This window comes from Zea mays, chromosome 9 (genome assembly GCF_902167145.1).
Source record: "Zea mays cultivar B73 chromosome 9, Zm-B73-REFERENCE-NAM-5.0, whole genome shotgun sequence".
Lineage (NCBI taxonomy): Eukaryota > Viridiplantae > Streptophyta > Magnoliopsida > Poales > Poaceae > Zea > Zea mays.
The window spans coordinates 148051516-148069359 of NC_050104.1; positions in this window are offsets into that span (position 1 = coordinate 148051516).

Below are 17844 nucleotides of genomic sequence, written 5' to 3' on the forward strand. Positions count from 1 at the left end.
GTCCGATGCACCACCGGACAGTCCAATGATTTTTAGCCGTACGCCATCGACGAAATCCCGAGAGCGGCCAGTTTGACCAAAGCCAGCCTGGCGCACCGGACACTGTCCGGTGCACCACCAGACAGTCCGGTGCACCCAGACTGCGCAGAGTCTTGGCTGCACAGCCAAGTCCTTTTTCCTTTTGTCTTTTCTCTGATTCTAGCACTTAGACAAATATGTTAGTACACAAAAACAATGTACTAAGTCTAGAATCATACCTTTGTGTTGATTTGCACTTCATCCACCATTTTGCATAATTTATACTTAAGCCATTTGTGTTGGGCACTTAATCACCAAAATACTTAGAAATGACCCAAGGGCACATTTCCCTTTCAATCTCCCCCTTTTTGGTGATTTATGCCAACACAACAAAAAGCAACACATAGAAGTGCAACATCAATGCAAATGAGAACAAGAATTGTTTTTGATTCAAATTTGGCATATTTGGATCATCCTTTGCCACCACTTGGTTTTGTTTTTGCAAATCAACTTCAATTTTCTATCTCTAAGTCAAACACACTTGTTGAGGCATAAGGATAGGTATTCCAAGAGAAATTGATCAAGGATTCAAAAACTCCCCCTTTTCCCCATAATCAAACATTCTCCCCACAAGAGACCAACTTTTGACAAAAAGAGACACTTAGAGTATTTTGACAAAACAAAAGTTCTAACTCTACTATTTTCAAAATTCTCAAGTGGTAGCTGATCCATTTGCTTTAGCCTTAATTTCTCCCCTTTTGGCATCAAGCACCAAAACGGAATCATTGTTGGCCCTTTTAACCTCATTTCCTCACCAAAATTGTCAATTAAGAGCAAAAAGGCAATAAGAGCAAAGAGATGAACTTGGAGTTAATTACCCTCTCATCGGAGTGCAGTGGAAGTCTTTCATGGTCCAAGTCCACCTTTCCCTTTCAATCCACTTTTGAGACTAAAACAAGTAAACTCAAACACAAGATTAGTCTCAAAGTGTCAAGTTGTAGCATGCCTCCCCCTAAATAAGTGCATCACTTGCAAATGGACTTGTGAGGTCCGGGGATCATGTATACAACTTGAGCACCACAATTAGGCAACAATATGCATAAAAGAACATGATCAAAGGCATAAAACACATGTATGCTATAGATCAATCCAAGTTACGCGAATCTAAGACATTTAGCTCACTACGCAGCCTGCAAAAGGTTGACTCATCTAGAGGCTTAGTAAAGATATCGGCTAGCTGGTTCTCGGTGCTAACATAAAACACTTCGATATCTCCCTTTTGCTGGTGGTCTCTCAAAAAGTGATGCCGGATGTCTATGTGCTTTGTGCGGCTGTGTTCAACAGGATTATCCGCCATGCAGATAGCACTCTCATTATCACATAGGAGTGGGACTTTGCTCAGATTGTAGCCAAAGTCCCTGAGGGTTTGCCTCATCCAAAGTAGTTGCACGCAACACTATCCTGCGGCAACATACTCGGCCTCAGCGGTGGATAGGGCAACGGAAGTTTGTTTCTTAGAACTCCAAGACACCAGGGACCTTCCTAATAATTGGCACGTCCCTGATGTACTTTTCCTATCAACCTTGCATCCAGCATAATCGGAGTCTGAGTATCCAATCAAGTCAAAGGTAGACCCCTTTAGATACCAGATCCCGAAGCAAGGCGTAGCAACTAAATATCTAAGTATTCGCTTAATGGCCACAAGGTGACACTCCCTTGGATCGGATTGAAATCTAGCACACATGCATGCGCTTAGCATAATATCCGGTCTACTAGCACATAAATAAAGTAAAGACCCTATCATAGACCGATATGTCTTTTGATCAACGGACTTACCTCCTTTGTTGAGGTCGACATGTCCGTCGGTTCCCATCGGAGTCTTTGCGGGCTTGGCTTCCTTCATCCCAAACCGCTTGATCAAGTCTTGTGTGTACTTCGTTTGAGAGATGAAGGTGTCGTCCTTGAGTTGCTTCACTTGGAACCCAAGAAAGTAGTTCAACTCGCCCATCATTGACATATCAAATTTTTGAGTCATCACCCTGCTAAACTCTTCACAAGACTTTTGGTTAGTAGAACCAAATATTATGTCATTGACATAAATTTGGCACACAAATAAGTCACCATCACATGTCTTAGTGAAAAGAGTTGGATCGGCTTTCCCAACCTTGAAAGCATTAGCAATTAGAAAGTCTCTAAGGCATTCATACCATGCTCTTGGGGCTTGCTTAAGTCCATAGAGCGCCTTAGAGAGCTTACACACGTGGTCGGGGTACCGTTCATCCTCAAAGCCAGGAGGTTGCTCAACGTACACCTCCTCCTTGATTGGCCCGTTGAGGAAAGCGCTCTTCACATCCATTTGGAACAACCTGAAAGAATGGTGAGCGGCATAGGCTAACAAAATACGAATAGACTCTAGCCTAGCCACAGGAGCAAAAGTCTCCTCAAAGTCCAAACCTGCGACTTGGGCATAACCTTTTGCCACAAGTCTAGCTTTGTTCCTTGTCACCACTCCGTGCTCGTCTTGTTTGTTGCGGAACACCCACTTGGTTCCCACAATGTTTTGCTTTGGACGTGGCACCAGGGTCCAAACTTCATTTCGCTTGAAGTTATTGAGCTCTTCCTGCATGGCCAACACCTAGTCCGGATCTAGCAAGGCCTCTTCTACCCTGAAAGGCTCAATAGAAGAGACAAAAGAGTAATGCTCACAAAAATTAACTAATCTAGAGCGAGTAGTTATTCCCTTGCTTATATCACCCAAAATTTGGTCGACGGGATGATTCCTTTGATTCGTCGCTCGGATTTGAGTTGGAGGGACTTGAGGTGCTTCTTCCTCCATAACATGATCATCTTGTGCTCCCCCTTGATCACACACCTCTTGATGAACCTGTTCATCAGTTTGAGTTGGGGGATGCACCATGGTTGAGGAAGAAGGTTGATCTTGCTCCTTTTGTTCCTGTGGTCACACATCTCCAATCGCCATGGTGCATATTGCGGCCGTTGGAACATCTTCTTCATCTACATCATCAAGATCAACTTGCTCTCTTGGAGAGCCATTAGTCTCATCAAATACAACGTCACTAGAGACTTCAACCAAACCCGATGATTTGTTGAAGACTCTATACGCCTTTGTATTTGAGTCATAACCTAACAAAAACCCTTCTACAGCTTTGGGAGCAAATTTAGAATTTCCACCTTTCTTCACTAGAATATAGCATTTACTCCCAAATACCTGAAAGTATGACACATTGGGTTTGTTACCGGTTAGAAGTTCGTACGACGTCTTCTTGAGGAGGCGATGAAGGTAGACCCGGTTTATGGCGTGGCAAGTCGTGTTCACGGCTTCCGACCAAAACCGCTCGGGTGTCTTGAACTCTCCAAGCTTCGTCCTCGCCATGTCTATGAGCGTCCTGTTCTTCCTTTCTACCACACCGTTTTGTTGTGGTGTGTAGGGAGCAGAGAACTCGTGCTTGATTCCTTCCTCCTCAAGGTACTCATCCATTTGAAGGTTCTTGAACTCAGACCCGTTGTCGCTCCTTATTTTCTTCACCTTGAGCTCAAATTCATTTTGAGCTCTCCTTAGGAAGCGCTTGAGGGTCCCTTGGGTTTCAGATTTATCCTGCAAAAAGAATACCCAAGTGAAGCGGGAAAAGTCATCAACGATAACAAGACCATACTTACTTCCCCCGATGCTGAGGTAGGCGACGGGTCCGAAGAGATCCATGTGAAGTAGCTCCAGGGGTCTTGATGTGGTCATCACGTTCTTGCTGTGATGAGCATTTCCCACTTGTTTGCCTGCTTGACAAGCCGCACAAGGTCTATCTTTTTTGAAAGTCACATTTGTTAGACCTAACACATATTATCCCTTTAGAAGTTTGTGAAGGTTCTTCATCCCCACATGTGCTAGACGGCGATGCCACAGCCAGCCCATGCTAGTCTTAGCAATTAAGCATGCATCTAGACCGGCCTCTTCCTTTGCAAAATCAACTAAATAGAGTTTGTCGTCTAGTACACCCTTAAAAGCTAATGAACCATCACTCCTTCTAAAGACAGACACATCTACATTAGTAAATAAGCAATTATAACCCATATTACAAAGTTGACTAACGGGCAACAAGTTATACCCGGGCGATTCAACTAAAAACACATTAGAGATGGAATGCTCGGATGAAATAGCTATTTTTCCTAGTCCTTTAACCTTGCCTTGATTCCCGTCACCGAATATGATTGAATCTTGGGAATCTTTGTTCTTGACGTAGGAGGTGAACATCTTCTTCTCCCCCGTCATGTGGTTTGTGCATCCGCTATCGATAATCCAGCTTGAGCCCCCGGATGCATAAACCTGCAAGGCAAATTAGGCTTGGGTTTTAGGTACCCAACTCTTGTTGGGTCCTACAAGGTTAGTAACAATAGCCTTAGGGACCCAAATGCAAGTTTTATCTCCTTTGCATTTTGCCCCTAATTTCTTAGCAATTACTTTCTTATTCTTCCTATAAATTGTAAAAGAAGCATTGCAAGCATGGTAAATTGTAGAAGGTTCATTACTTGCTTTCTCCTAGGCATATCTCTACCATACACAGAGTAAGAACTTGAAGCAAACATGGCATTTGAATTGTAAGCATTACAACTCCTATCATGATGAACATTTCTAGAAAATTTCCTATCATAAATAAATGCATGATTCTTTTGAGCACTATTAGTCATAGGGGCCTTCCCTTTCTCCTTTGTGAAAGTGGGAGCCCTTTGGCTTGTTAAGTTCTTGGCTTCCCTTTTAAAGCCAAGCCCATCCTTAATTGAGGGGTGTCTACCAATAGTGTAGGCATCCCTTGCAAACTTTAGTTTGTCAAATTCATTCTTGCTAGTCTTAAGTTGGGCATTAAGACTAGCCACTTCATCATTTAATTTGGAAATGGAAATTAAGTGTTCACTACAAGCATCAACATTAAAATCCTTACACCTATTGAAAATCACAACACGTTCTATACAAGAGCTTGATTTATTAGCTATTTCTAACTTAGTATTTAAATCATCATTAATACTCTTTAAGCTAGAAATAGATTCATGGCATGTAGATAATTCACATGAAAGCATTTCATTTCTTTTAACCTCTAAAGTAAAAGAATTTTGCGCACTAACAAATTTATCATGCTCTTCATATAAAAGATCCTCTTGCTTCTCTAACAATCTATTCTTCTCATTCAAAGCATCAATTAATTCATTGATCTTATCAATTATAGTTCTATCTAAACCTTTGAATAAGCTTGCGTAGTCTACTTCATCATCACTAGACTCATCATCACTTGAAGAAGCATACATAATAGTACTTCGAGTATTTACCTTCTTCTCCTTTGCCATGAGGCATGTGTGATGCTCGTTGGGGAAGAGAGACGATTTGTTGAAGGCTGTGGCGGCGAGTCCTTCATTGTCGGAGTCGGACGAAGAACAATCTGAGTCCCATTCTTTTCCAAGGTGTGCCTCGCTCTTAGCCTTCTTGTTCTCTCTCTTCTCATTCTTTCCTTGTTCCTGGTCACTATCATTATCGGGACAGTTAGCAATAAAGTGACCAATCTTACCACACTTGAAGCAGGAGCGCTTTCCCTTCGTCTTGCTCTTGTTGGGATGCTCCTTGCGACCTTTGAGCGTCGTCTTGAAGCGCTTGATGATGAGGGCCATTTCATTCTCATTTAGCCCGGCCGCCTCAACTTGCGCCACCTTGCTAGGTAGCGTCTCCGCTACTTGTTGCTTTGAGCGCAATGGTTTGAGGCTCGTGGATTGGGCCATTCAACGCCTCATCAACATATCTTGCCTACTTGATCATCATTCACCCGCTTACAAACTTTTCGAGTATTTCCTCGAGCGTCATCTTGATGTACCTAGGATTCTCACGGATAGAGTTTACAAGATGAGGATCAAGGATAGTGAAGGACCTTAGCATAAGTCAGACGACGTCGTGGTCCGTCCATCTCGTGCTCCCATAGCTCCTTATCTTGTTGACCAGGGTCTTGAGCCTATTGTACGTTTGAGTTGGCTCCTCTCCCCTGATCATTGCGAACCTTCCTAGTTCGCCTTCCACCAACTCCATCTTGGTGAGCATGGTGGCGTCGTTCCCCTCATGCGAGATCTTGAGGGTGTCCCAAATCTACTTGGCATTACCCAAGCCGCTCACCTTATTGTATTCTTCCCTGCACAAAGATGCTAAAAGAATAGTAGTAGCTTGTGCATTTTTATGGATTTGTTCATTGATAAACATAGAATTATCCGAGCTATCAAATTGCATTCCATTTTCTACTATCTCCCATATACTTGGATGAAGAGAGAACAAATGGCTATGCATTTTGTGACTCCAAAATCCGTAGTCCTCTCCATCAAAATGTGGAGGTTTACCAAGAGGAATGGAAAGCAAGTGAGCATTGGAATTTTGCGGAATACGAGAATAATCGAAAGAAAAGTTCGAGTTAACCGTTTTCTTTTTCTCCTCGTATTCGTCGTCCTTTTGAGAAGAGGAAGATTCGTCGCTGTCGTAGTAGACAATCTTCTTAATGCGCCTCTTCTTCTTTCCATCCTTCTTCTTTTGACTTGAGCCGGAGTCATTGGCTTTGTCGTCCCTCGGCTCGTTGAAGATGGACTCCATCTCATTGTCGTTGACCACCATCCCCTTTCCCTTAGGATCCATCTCTTCGGGTGATTAGTCCCTTTCGTGAAGAGAACAGCTCTGATACCAATTGAGAGCACCTAGAGGGGGGTGAATAGGTGATCCTGTAAAAACTTAAAACTTAAAGCCACAAACTTGATTAGGAGTTAGCACAATGAAATCAAGTGGCTAAGGAGAGCTCTTGTGAAACACAATAGACACAGTGAGAACAAGCACAAGAGACACGAGGATTTATCCCGTGGTTCGGCCAAGTATAACACTTGCCTATTCCACGTTGTGGCGTCCCAATGGACGAGAGTTGCACTCAACTCCTCTCAAGTGATCCAATGATCAACTTGAATACCATAGTTTCTTCTTTCTTTTTACTCCTTCCCGTTTGCGAGGAATCTCCACAACTTGGAGTCTCTCACCCTTACAACAAGGATCAAAGTGAAAGCACTAGAGTAAGGGAGGGAAGCAACACACACAAATCCACAGCAATACGCACACACACGGCCAAGACTTGAGCTCAAATGAATAGCACAAAGTTCACCACTAGAACGGAGCTCAAATCACTAAGAATATCAATCGAGTGCGCAAAGACGAAGTGTGAATGATTAAGAATGCTCAAAGTATACTTGGTGTGCTCCTCCATGCGCCTAGGGGTCCCTTTTATAGCCCTAAGGCATCTAGGAGCCGTTGAGAGCAATCCAGGAAGGCAATTCTTGCCTTTTGTCGGGCGGCGCACCGGACAGTCCGGTGTGCCACCGGACAGGCACTATTCACTATCCGGTGAAGATTGCTTTCCTAATTTGGCGCAACCGACCTTTGAAGATTTGGAGCCGTTGGTGCACCGGACACAGTCCGGTGCACACCGGACAGTCCGGAGCCCCCATCAGACCGTTGGCTCGGCCACGCGTCACGCGCGGATTGCGCGGCCGACCGTTGGCTCACCGGATAGTCCGGTGCACCACCGGATAGTCCGGTGATTTTTAGCCGTACGCCGTCGACGAAATCCCGAGAGCGGCCAGTTTGACCAAAGCCAGCCTGGCGCACTGGACACTGTCCGATGCACCATCGGACAGTCCGGTGCACCCAGACTGTGCAGAGTCTTGGCTGCACAGCCAAGTCCTTTTTCCTTTTGTCTTTTCTCTGATTCTAGCACTTAGACAAATATGTTAGTACACAAAAACAATGTACTAAGTCTAGAATCATATCTTTGTGTTGATTTGCACTTCATCCACCATTTTGCATAATTTATACTTAAGCCATTTGTGTTGGGCACTTAATCACCAAAATACTTAGAAATGACCTAAGGGCACATTTCCCTTTCATGCACACCGGTCTGTCTGGTGCACACCGGACTGTCCGGTGAGCCTAGACAGAGGTAATTTTGAATTTTTTCAAATTTTCTATCTAGTTTTTAACCAAACCAAATCCCAACTTATAATCACACAAAAGAACACCTGTTGGAACATGTATTGGCACCCTCATATATTTTCCCATAATTTTCAAAATATTTTGCCATAGGCTAGATAATTTTTATAGAAAAATAGCCAAATAGTGAGATTTGCATTTTGGCTTTGCACTAGAGGTTTTCATGAACGATTTGAGTTTTGAATGCTCCCCCTAAGTGTAGTGCCTCATGCATATCTCAAGAACCTACAATTGCACAGTAAGTAAGAATTTAAGTACTAAAAGCTTAAAGCTAAGACTTGTCAAGTTTGATCCTGAGTTAAGATTTTTTCACATGCTTTGTTGGCGGTTATCTTAACTAGGTTAGACAAGCCCTAGATGCAATACAAGAAATTTAAATATGCAATGCAGGCTTGACAACACCATTTTAAGATCTTAAATAAAATTTTTGAGATCAAGTATGTTTAATTCATTTCTCAACATGCAAAAGCGGGTTTTATCAAGAGGCTTAGTGAAAATGTCCGCTAATTGATCTTCCGACCTCACTCCTTCTAAAATAATGTCTCCTTTAGCAACATGATCTCTAAGGAAGTGATGATGAATATTAATGTGCTTGGTGCGAGAGTATTGTACAGGATTATTAGCAATTTTAACATCACTCTCATTGTCACACAACAAAGGTACCTGTTCTAGAACTACGCCATAGTCTAGAAGAGTTTGTTTCACATATAAAATTTGTGTGCAACAAGCACCCGCGGCAATGTATTCCGCTTCGGCGGTTGACAAGGCAACACTATTTTGCTTTTTGTATGTCCATGGTACTAGTGATCTCCCAAGCAAATGGCACCCTCCAGAAGTACTTTTTCTATGAATTTTGCAACCGGCATAATCCGAATCGGAATAGCCAATTAAGTCAAAAGTAGCTCCTTTGGGATACCAAAGGCCAACGTTTGGGGGTGTGCTTGAGATACCTAAAAATTCTTTTAACAGCGTGAATATGAGCTTTCTTAGGATTTGATTGAAATCTAGCACACATGCAGACTCTAAACATGATATCGGGCCTAGATGCGGTAAGATACAATAAACTACCAATCATAGAATTGTAGAGAGTTTGATCAACCGGGTTATCTCCCTCATCTAGGTCGAGATGTCCATTTGTTGGCATAGGTGTCTTGATTGGTTTGCACTTCTCCATGTTGAATCTTTTCAACAAGTCTTTGGTATACTTCTCTTGTGAGAGGAAGTTGCCATCTTTCATTTGCTTGACTTGAAAGCCGAGGAAGTACGTCAGCTCACCAATCATAGACATCTCGAACTCCTTCGACATCAACTCACCAAATTCCTTGCAGTGATAATCATTTGTCGAGCCAAAGATTATGTCATCAACATATACTTGACAAATGAAAATATCACCATTATGTTTCTTTGTGAATAAGTTTGTGTCGACGGTCCCGATCTTGAAGCCCTTTTCGATGAGGAAGTCGCGAAGACACTCATACCAAGCCCTTGGAGCTTGCCTTAACACATATAACGCCTTGGAAATCATGGTTAGGATACCTAGGGTCTTCAAACCCGGGTGCTTGCTCAACATATACAAGTTCATTTATGAAGCCATTTAAAAATACACTTTTTACATCTATTTGATAAAGCTTTATATGATAGCATGATGCATATGCGAGTAGGATACGGATGGCTTCAAGTCGAGCGACCGGGGCAAAGGTCTCTCCAAAATCTAAGCCTTCAACTTGAGAGAAGCCCTTTGCAACAAGTCTTGCCTTGTTCCTTACAATCACGCCTTGATCATCTTGTTTGTTTCTGAACACCCACTTTGTTCTAATGATCCTTGCATCTTGTGGAGGCTTCTCCAGGGTCCAAACTTGGTTACGGGTGAAGTTGTTTAGTTCTTCATGCATGGCGTTCACCCAGTCCGGATCCTGTAGCGCCTCATCTATACATGTAGGCTCAATACAAGAAACAAAGGAGTGGTGTTCGATAAAAGAAGCATGTTTATGTGATCGAGTAATAATCCCTTGTGAAGGACTCCCAATGATTTGGTCTTCTAGGTGTGCTTGAAGTAGTGGTGAGTTTCTCCTGTCAACCACTTGGGAAGAAGATCCTGGAGCCTCAACATCTTCAGCTTGCACCTTTGCTTGTTCATGAGAGACAAATGTATCTTCATTTGCATGCCTCTCATCTTTTTCATCATTTTGTGGTACACTTGATGAAGAAGGTCTATCAGTGTTTTGCACCTCTTCTTCATCTTCTTTTGATTTGATAGCTCCAATTGGCATGTTCTTCATGGCTTCCCTAAGTGGCTCATCACCTACATCATCAAGATTTTCAAGTGCCCCTTGGGAGCTGTTGGGGACTTGTTCTCAAATGCTATGAGTTAAGAACAAGGCAACACAAAATGTTAATGGTTAAAGACATTCATCCTTCGAAGCATTATCTCCCTTAGGATATAATGGTCTTCAGACGAAGGTTATGAAGGACGTACCTTCATCATCTCAGTATATAATAAAGTAAGTAGAAGCATATGAAACATGGAAAATAACATGAATAATTAAATGACATCATCAAAATATTTTTATTACCTTATCATGAATAAACATGAATAGTATCGAATTACATTTATACCTTCGGCTTGACAGAAGGTAAAAATCCAAGCGTGACATGCGAGTGAATACAAGTCAGCGTGAACAGTACGGTGTTACTGTTCATCTATTTATAGGCATAGAACGCAGCCTATGTAAAATTACATCCATGCCCTTTACGTTTACTATTGACTTAAGGACAATCTATCGAGGACTAGATAGCCTTTTCCTCTTTAAGTCGGTTTCATTTTCTGCCGCTAAGCCGAAGCTTCTCCACGCGTAGCTTCGGAACTGGTTCAACCTTCTCCCAGATCATGCTTTTCATATCGTGTACAACTTCATTACGAGGCCGAAGGTCCCTGTGAATGTATTATACTTGGAAAACATGTTAGTTGTGTTTTTGAGGACCTTCGGAAGACAAAGGCCTCCAACAGGAGCCATTAGTCTCATCAAACTCCACATCATATGTTTCTTCTACCACGCTAGTGGCATGATTGAATACTCGATATGCTTTGGACTTTGATGAATAACCCAGTAGAAAACCAATATCACAACGTCTTTGAAACTTCCCTAGGTGATGATGTTTCTTGTAAATGTAGCATTTGCATCCAAACACCCGAAAGAAGGAGACGTCTGACTTTTCCCATTTAGCAGTTCATAGGGAGTCTTCGCAAGTAGCCGGTGAGGAAATAGCCTGTTTGATGCATAACATGCAGTGTTGACAGCTTCGGCCCAAAACCTCTCCGGTGTGTTATACTCATCAATCATTGTCCTTGCAAGTGTGATCAAGGTCTTGTTTTTCCTTTCAACAACTCCATTTCCTTGCAAGTGTGATCAAGGTCCTGTTTTTCCTTTCAACAACTCCATTTTGTTGAGGTGTATATGTTGCTGAGGCTTCATGCTTGATCCCAATTTCATCACAGTATTCATGAATGTTGGTGTTGTCAAATTCTTTTCTATTATCACTTCTAATCTTCTTGATCTTGCAATCAAATTCATTTTGAGATTTCTTGGCAAACTTATTGAATATAGATGCAACTTCAGATTTATCATGGAGAAAGAACATGCAAGTGTATCTTGAGAAATCATCAACTATAACCAGACAGTAGAGGTTGCCACCAGCACTTGCATAAGTTGTTGGTCCAAATAAATCCATGTGAAGTAGTTCCAGTGGCCTTGATGTTGACATGAAAGCTTTTGTAGGATGTGTGTTAGCAACTTGCTTTCCAGCTTGACATGCACTACACGGCTTGTCCTTTTCAAATACAACATCCTTTAGTCCTCTAACCATGTACTTCTTTAATACTTTCTTGAGTGTGCTCATTCCAACATGTGCAAGCCTTCTATGCCATAGCCATCCAAATGATGCTTTGTTAAAGAGGCAAGTTCTTAAGTATGCATCTTCATAGGTGAAATCTACTAAGTAGAGATTGTTGTATCAAAATCCTTTGAACACCATTGATTCATCATCCATTTTTGATACAATAACCTCTATTGGAGTGAATAAGCATTGAAGGCCAAGATCACAGAGTTGACCCAATGATAATAAGTTGAAGCATAAAGGTGCAACCAAAAGAACATTTGAAATTGATAGATCATTTGAAATTGCCACCTTGCCAAGTCCTTTAACTTTTCCCTTTGAATTGTCCCCAAATGTGATTTTGTCTTGTTCATCAACATTCTTAACAAGTGAGGTGAACATTTGTGGGTTGCCTGTCATATGTTGTGTGCATCCACTGTCAATAACCCAATGGCTCCCACCAGTCTTGTAGTTAACCTACATCCACAGACAAATCAAGCTTGAGTTTTGAGAGCCCTATATTGCATAGGACCAGTGACTTTCTCAATCAAGGACTTTGCAACCCAAATTTGTCTAGGTCTACTCTTGCTTGGTGGACCTAGGAATGTAACTTTGACTTTTCCATTTGCTACTTTTCTTAGAACATAATGAGCATTGAAGGAAAATGGTCTTGAGTGCTTTGGCAGGGGAGTTGGTGGTTTGGCTTTGCAGTTGTGGGCAAAATGACCTTCTTTTCCACACTCAAAGCATTTAATAAGCTTATGAGTCTGCTTTGGCTTGTATTGAGTTGTAGTTTTCTTTTGCACAAAAGAATTATATCCAATACCACTCTTGTTGCTTTTCATGACAGTGTTCATGAGCAATTCATTTTGGAGGTATTGGCCCTTGTTGAACTTTTGCGCACTTGTTGCAAGATGTTCATTTTCACTCTTAAGTTTCTTGACCTCATTTTTAAGCCTTTCATTATCCACTGCCAACTCATTGTTGAAGTCATTGTTCTCAATGGTAACCTTTCCTCTAGTACTTGCATTAGTCAAGTATCTCTTCAATTTTTGGTTGTCTAATGTCAAGACTTCAACTTTTTCGGTCAGTTCATCATGTAAACTAGTTTGATCACCTTGACTCAAATCATCACATGAGGTTGCTACATCAATCTTAACAACAGGGTTAATAGCCTCATGTGTATTGCAAGATAAACGTTCATTTTCAACAAGAAGATTATCATGATCAAATTTAATCTTAGTATAGTATTCCTTAATTTTTACTAGTCTATCTTTCAACTCCATGTTAGCTTCATTTAACTTGTCACATTTATCCTTAGCCTCTTTTAGGGAGGTTGTAAGCTCATTTACAGTGGATGACATAGTTTTGTTTTCTTCTTTCATTTCATCACTAACTTTTATAACTATGTCATATTTGGCATTTAAAAATTCAATTTCATCTTTCAACTTATCACATTTAGCTTTTGACTTCCTAATGATTTGAGTGTATTCCTTAAGCAAGTCAGCTAGTTCATCATAAGAAGGTGAAGCAAATTCATCATCACTATCACTATCATCAATAATATCATTATCATTTTGTACCTTCCGTTCACCTCTAGCCATGAGGCATAGGTGAGAAGTCGATGATGGTGATGGTGGTGGTGAAGAGAAGTCCCCAACGATGGCGGAAACTTTTTCATCATTTTCTTCTTCACTTGAAGAAGATCCACTAGATGACTCAATGCCAGTGAGCCAGTCACCAACAATGTATGCCTTTCCATTTTTCTTTTTGTGGAACCTCTTGTACTTTCCATCCTTCCTCTTGAATAATCTCTTTTCCTTTTTCTCATCATCACTGTCATCTTCTTTCTTGCCCTTGAACTTGTTCTTCTTGGGCTTGTTACATTGATAAGCAAGATGACCAAGCTCTCCACAGTTGTAGCAATTCAGACTGTGACGTGAACGAAGGCCTTAAGCCGAAGGACCGAAAAAACACCTTCCCTTCGCTAGAATAGCGAAAGTCAATGACAGACGGGGCCCGCCAAGTTGCGGGGCACTAGGCGTATAAATATGAACCCATAGCGGCGGTATTTGATACGCCATTTCTGTTGTTTGCGTTATTTTCACAAATTTTAGCTTTTGCTCACTAGCTCTTGTCTGATTTTCGAGTTTTTCGAGCTTCGGTTTAAAGACGTTTACCCCATGTCTGAGGAGAAGAAGGCTGAGGAGAAGATAACTGAGAAGAAGAAGTTGTATGAAGAAAAGAAAGTTGCGGATCCTTTCATTGCTGGGTTTTATGAATCTATGGCAAAGACGAACGCAGAGAAAATTACTAAGGAGACAATGGAGGGCTTGTCTGAAGATTCTCATTATAGTGATAGTTATTATGTGGAGAGTGGAGATGAAGATTCTGAAGATCGACCCTGGCGGCCAAGCCATACCATCTTCGGAAAATTGAGCATCAAACAAAGTCATATTGACGCCATGAGGGGGAGATATTTCCGCGATATGTCTATTGTGAGGGTTGGAGGAGACAGCACTGCCCCTGCTCCTAAGGAAAACGAAGTTGTTATTTACCAAAGCTTCCTGAAAGCAGGTCTTCGGTTGTGAAATTTGTGTAAGCCCCAAGCCATTTACTTCTTCTACAAGAATATTGAGACGTGAGTACATAGCATTGGCATTTTCATTAGCAAGCATCTCAAAAGAATTTAGTTTTCTCATACCAATGTGATATCTCTCCTCACGCTCACTTCTAGTTCCTTCATGTAGAGCACATATGTCCATCCACAAATCATGAACATTTTTATGGTTTCTAAATCTATTAAACACATCTTTGCAAAGGCCTCTAAAGAGAATGTTTTTGGCCTTAGCATTCCGTTTCTCATAGTTAAACTCTTCTCCTACAAGATTTGTGGGATCTCTAGGTTCGGGGAAACCTTGTATGGCGGCTTTGTAGACACCAATGTCTATAGCCTCTAAATAAGCTTCCATACAAATTTTCCAATATGGAAAATCGTCACCATCAAAAACGGGAGGAGGTCCATCCCCACCGGACATCGTTACTCTAGCGGTTAAGCTAATCTAAGAGCAACAAGGCTCTGATACCAATTGAAAGGATCACAATGTCCAAGAGGGGGGTGAATTGGGCTTTTCTAAAAATCAACACTAATTAAAACCTAAGCAAGAGCCCAACTTCACCCCGACAACTAGCAATAAGAGAATAATACTAGAAATACAACAATACTAAGACAAAACTTCAAATACTTGCTAAACAAATACACAATTTAAAATGCTTGAATTAAGTACAGAATGTAAAGCAAGGTTTAGAAGACTCCTCCAATTTTCCTGAGGTATCAAAGAGTCGGCACTCTCCCCTAGTCCTCGTTGAAGCACCCGCGCAAGGGTATCGCTCCCCCTTGGTCCTCGCAAGAACCAAGTGCTCACTACGAGATGATCCTTTGCCACTCCGGCACGGTGGATCCCTCACGACCGCTTACAAACTTGAGTCGGGTCACCAACAAGATCTCCAAGGTGATCACTGAGCTCCCAACGCCACCAAGCCATCTAGGTGAGCCAATCACCAAGGGTAACAAGCCATAGACTTTCACTTGACCAAGAGAAGCCTAATGCATGTGGTGTGTGCTCTAGGTGGCTCTCTCTAGCGCTAATGAGGTCCAAATGTGGGATTAAGATTCTCTAATCACCTCACTAGGCTTTGTGGTGCTTGCAATGCTCCACCAATGTGTATGAGTAAATGTGGGCAGCAAGACCATCAATATGGTGGGTGGAGGGGGTATAAATAGCCATCACCCACCAACTAGCCGTTACTAGAATTTTCCTGCGCATGGGCACACCGAACAGTCCGGTGCGCCACCGGTGCGCCAACGGTCGACTCCAACGACTAGTTCTGACAGCTAGCCGTTGGGCAAATGGCACACCGGACAGTCCGGTGCGCTGTCCGGTGTGCCACTAAAATTCATTTTACCAACTGCGCGCTCTCGGGTTTCTGCGCAGGGAACCGCTCTTCCCTGGGCCAGGCTGGCCCCACTGGCAGAGGGTGCACCGCACAGTCCGGTGCACACCGGACAGTCCGGTGCCCCAAAGCCAGAAACCCTAGTTTCTGTTTTCTGCTGATTTTCAATTCGGTTTTCGTTCTAACTCGTGAGTATGTTCTAGAGTGACACCTAGCACTATATGTGAGTGTGAATATGCACCAATACTACACTAGAACTCTCTTGGTCAAACTACTCATCGACAACCCCTCTTTATAGTACGGCTAAAACAAAATAAAAGACCTAACTATATCACGAGTGTCCGCAACTCCTTGACACTAGGAATACGAAGACCTTCACTTTTTGTTTCGTCGCTTCAAGTTCTTATCTCCGGGATTGTTTTCACCATTGTAGTACATCTACCTGTAATGCGACCTAACTTACCATTTGTCTCTGCAAAACACATGTTAGTCACATATAATATTACGTTGTCATTAATCACTGAAACCAACCAGGGGCCTAGATGCTTTCACAAGGCATCAAGTCGCGTCGTACATAGGTTGTCTATGGACCTATTTAAATACTTACCTCTGAATCTCTGCTTCCTATTTAAACATTTTAGTTTATATGTCCATGACCTTCTTGTCTTCTTATATCCTTTTCTATTCTATCGTCAAGTTGCTATTTTTTGACAATTTATATTCTTTTGATATCGATATGCTCGTATCCTTGGAATATTGCATACTCTTATTTTTTATATATGCTTACTTTTATACCACAATGTCTATTTAAAATATTTCAGTTTACATGCCCTAAACAACTCTTGTTTCTCGATGGTCCATGAGCAACTATTTTATTTCGCACATCCTTGATGATTTTGTTGTTTACTTATAACTCACCTCGATAATGAATCTTCACTTCAACTATTTTGTTGAAAACTTGATGTACTCTACGGTTGTTGAAAACTTGATGTACTCTACGGTGCTTGTTCTTCGCGCGCGCGATGTACAACTACAAAAATTATGTAGAGATACCACGAGCGAGCATCCACAATTACATGTTTAGTCATCATCCATGTTTCACCTATCAAGCACTGCATTGCACTAGCTAGTGGCTTCGGTCGAACTTTGTTCAACCATGAATCATTAACATTTCCACGAAAGCTTTATTCTGAAATAAAGTGGTGTATTTATCATAATTCGAACGCCACTAGTGCCTATATAAAGCAGAAGTGCAGAACAGGGACACCTTTTGGTTTGGGCGTTTGGCTCAAAGCCGAACCTGACCCTGCCACTTCCCACTAGAAATATATCTTTTCATAAAGCTTAGATGGAAAACAAAAGCATAGCAGTATGCTATGCTAGTACCACCTCCAATTTTGACTATATCAAAACTTATGCGCAGGCACAAGTTTAGGGCATTTCACCATTCACTTTCAATTGTAGATATTATTCGTTGTAGTAAAGTTTCCATTCGCGCCCCGTTTGGATCATTGGAATTGAATTCCATTCTAATAATAGTAATTTAGGCATATATCAATTAAGATAATTTGGTTTTATACAAAATATATTTGTATACTATTTTTAGCGAGATGTCAGAGATATTTATGTGCTACATTTTTTCTGTAGAGAAGTGAGACGAAGAGTGTCATGTAAGTTACAGAGTAGAAACAAATTCTAATAATGCATAAAATCATTTCTCATCCTCTACCCCATGAATTTAGGATAGACTTATATATCAACTTTGGAAAGTGGTGGAATGCCAAATTTCAAACTAAATAAGTTACTTTATTGAGTGAATTCTAATTCCTCTAAAATGAAGAGATCCAAACGACCCGTCAGTCTATTTGAGCGTAGAGGTTCACTCTAGAAACACGTGGAATTTAGTTAGCATACACCTTGAAATAAAATTTCTT